Source organism: Camelina sativa, chromosome 12, assembly GCF_000633955.1.
Source record: "Camelina sativa cultivar DH55 chromosome 12, Cs, whole genome shotgun sequence".
NCBI classification, from domain to species: domain Eukaryota; kingdom Viridiplantae; phylum Streptophyta; class Magnoliopsida; order Brassicales; family Brassicaceae; genus Camelina; species Camelina sativa.
Window position 1 is genome coordinate 21,909,489 of NC_025696.1, and position 3,552 is coordinate 21,913,040.

The window sequence follows — 3,552 nt, forward strand, 5'->3', positions numbered from 1 at the left end:
CGATGCCACTCCAAATGGTGTCGACCGATGCTTCCTAGTGTCGATCGATGCCTCCTCTGCAGACACGATCTGCGCGAAACCGAACATCGAACTCTCCTTCCCAATCATCTCGAATCCGTCTCAAACTCACCCAATTACCTCAGAAATCACTGGGAATCACAAAAGCAACGAACCCAAGCAACAAAACAACACAAACAACAAAGAAAACACACAAACAAGAGAGATCTCATGCTTAGATCAACCATGGTCAAGCACTCACCTCAAGAACAGGAAGATTGGATTGAGAAACGTGGAAAACAACACCTCCAGAAGCTCCCCCTTCGTTTCCAGCAACAACTAACCCTCCTATAGCCTCAGATCTCTCCAAAAACTCCAAGAACAAGCCCAGAAAGTCACAAAAACGTTTCTCTCTCTTTTCTCTCTTTCTTTCACTAAGCGGCGACCAAATAACTCCCCAAAAACCCTTAAACTCGTCCTTAGACGCTTATAACACGATTTAGGGATTTAATTGAACCAAACCGAACCAATTCGGCAATTAATCAAACCGGCCGAACCCAGAAATTAGTGGTGTCGATCGATGCCACTAGGGTGTCGATCGACACTCCTTTCAAAATCACAAAATCCGGTTCGCGGATGTTACAATTCTCCCCCACCAATATGGATTCGTCCTCGAATCCCGCAAAACCGTCCAACTGTCAAGGACCTCCGTGCCACCGTCAACACGGCCCGCACGTCCCCGACCGGACTAAATACCGTCAGCCAAGGTTTCCCGTGCACTGTCGCAACAGCCCGCACACCTCCGACTGAACCACGAGGTCTCCCTCTAGTCAATATACTCACATCAAAGACACTATTTGCTCACAACTCAGTGCTTCCCCCGTCCGTGGTCGCAACCAACGAATCATGCCGGCTCGCTATCAGGCCAACCGCCTTAAGCTACGGCATCCAGGAAGTCACTCACACACACACTCCCCCCGCTCTCAGGTCGCAACCTTCGAGTCATACCGGCTCACTGCCAGGCCACAGCCTACAGCTACGGTATCCAGGGAGTCTCACACGCCCACTCCCCCCGCTCTCGGGTCGCAACCCTCGAGACATACCGGCTCACTGCCGAGCCACGGCTCACAGCTACGGTATCCAGGGAGTCTCACACGCCCACTCCCCCCGCTCTCGGGTCGCAACCCTCGAGACATACCGGCTCACTGCCGAGCCACGGCTCACAGCTACGGTATCCAGGGAGTCTCACACGCCCACTCCCCCCGCTCTCGGGTCGCAACCCTCGAGACATACCGGCTCACTGCCGAGCCACGGCTCACAGCTACGGTATCCAGGGAGTCTCACACGCCCACTCCCCCCGCTCTCGGGTCGCAACCCTCGAGACATACCGGCTCACTGCCGAGCCACGGCTCACAGCTACGGTATCCAGGGAGTCTCACACGCCCACTCCCCCCGCTCTCGGGTCGCAACCCTCGAGACATACCGGCTCACTGCCGAGCCACGGCTCACAGCTACGGTATCCAGGGAGTCTCAAAATCCCGCTCTAAGGTCGTCACCCTAAAGCGCGCTCACGGATCGTCATCCGAAGCAAACATACCACTCCCACTCTCTGGCCACAAAGTCCATTGAGCTATCGGTATCACATGAGTTGGGCTCACACTATCCTGAGCAAATAAGTCCGATGTCAACGAGTATCTCCCGACTAGATCTACCTCAACACTTTCCATTTCTGGAAACTTCTATTTTTAGAAACTTTCCATTTATAGCAATCTTCTATTTATGGAAACTTTCCATTTATAGACTCCCGTGCTATTTCCTTTCCAGTGATTTTTCACAAATCCCAAAACCAAAGAACTCCAACTTTTATTAGAACCTCAAATGCAATAATCGTTTACAACTCCAAATGAAAATACATAATGAAAGAAAGAATACATAAGCTAAAACTAAGCGCCGGAATGGACACCCGGTCCTCCCTTCGGCTGCGCTGCAACCTCCATCATCTGCCTCCTCTTAGGACAGAAAGGCCTGATATGCCCTTCCTCCCCGCAATGATAACACACTCGACGGTACTCCTGCGAATCACCTCCCCTGGCCCCGCTTGCCGACACGTGATCCATGCTCCCGCTCCCATAACCTCTCTGGCCACCTTGGTTCGCCACTGTCGTCTCTTCCCGCTTCCTTTTACGCCTTTGCTCCAACTGCCTATCCTTGTTTGGAATGCTCTGCTCCAATGTCTCCTCTGAACGAACCGCTGGACTGACCACCACCAACTGTGACCTCAAGTCATCCTCTATCCCAGCTGCAACCTCAACCAGCTCCGCCCTCGTGGCATAGCTCCTCACTCTGCACCGAGTCCTCAGATCATCTCGCAAAGCCAGCAAGAACCTCCGCACCTGAGCTGACTCTGGCTCCTAAGCCCGGCCTGCATACCCCACAAGTTGACTGAACTCTGCATCCAGTTCCCGCACTGTACGGTCCCCCTGAGTCAAACCCAAGAACCGTGCCTCCATACGATCAAGAGCCTCCTGAGGAAAATACTTGGAGTTAAACTCCCCCACAAAATCTCCCCAAGACATACCCCGCTGCACCCTCCGTGCTGTCACCGACCTCCACCACACACGAGCATCTCCTGACAAGTAAAACACTGCCAGATCCACCCTGTACCGGTCGGGACACCTAAGCGAAAGGAAAATATCCTCCATCCGCTCTCTCCACTCATCCGCTACACTCGGATCGGTACTTCCTGAGAAATACCCTGCTCCCACATGCCGCAGCTGCTCCATCATCCGCACATACTGAGCATCCACTACCTCGGCCCCCGGCTGCACACCTGCCTGCAAACCCGCTGCAGGCTGCACCACTGGAACCTGTCCACCACCCACTGGCGGCACTACTGGATCCTGCCCACCNAAAGGCCTGATATGCCCTTCCTCCCCGCAATGATAACACACTCGACGGTACTCCTGCGAATCACCTCCCCTGGCCCCGCTTGCCGACACGTGATCCATGCTCCCGCTCCCATAACCTCTCTGGCCACCTTGGTTCGCCACTGTCGTCTCTTCCCGCTTCCTTTTACGCCTTTGCTCCAACTGCCTATCCTTGTTTGGAATGCTCTGCTCCAATGTCTCCTCTGAACGAACCGCTGGACTGACCACCACTAACTGTGACCTCAAGTCATCCTCTATCCCAGCTGCAACCTCAACCAGCTCCGCCCTCGTGGCATAGCTCCTCACTCTGCAGCGTGTCCTCAAATCATCTCGCAAAGCCAGCAAGAACCTCCGCACCTGAGCCGACTCTGGCTCCCAAGCCCGGCCTGCATACCCCACAAGCCGACTGAACTCTGCATCCAGTTCCCGCACTGTACGGTCCCCCTGAGTCAAACCCAAGAACCGTGCCTCCATACGATCAAGAGCCTCCTGAGGAAAATAGTTGGAGTTAAACTCCCCCATAAAATCTCCCCAAGACATACCCCGCTGCACCCTCCGTGCTGTCACCGACCTCCACCACACACGAGCATCTCCTGACAAGTAAAACACTGCCAGATCCACCCTGTAC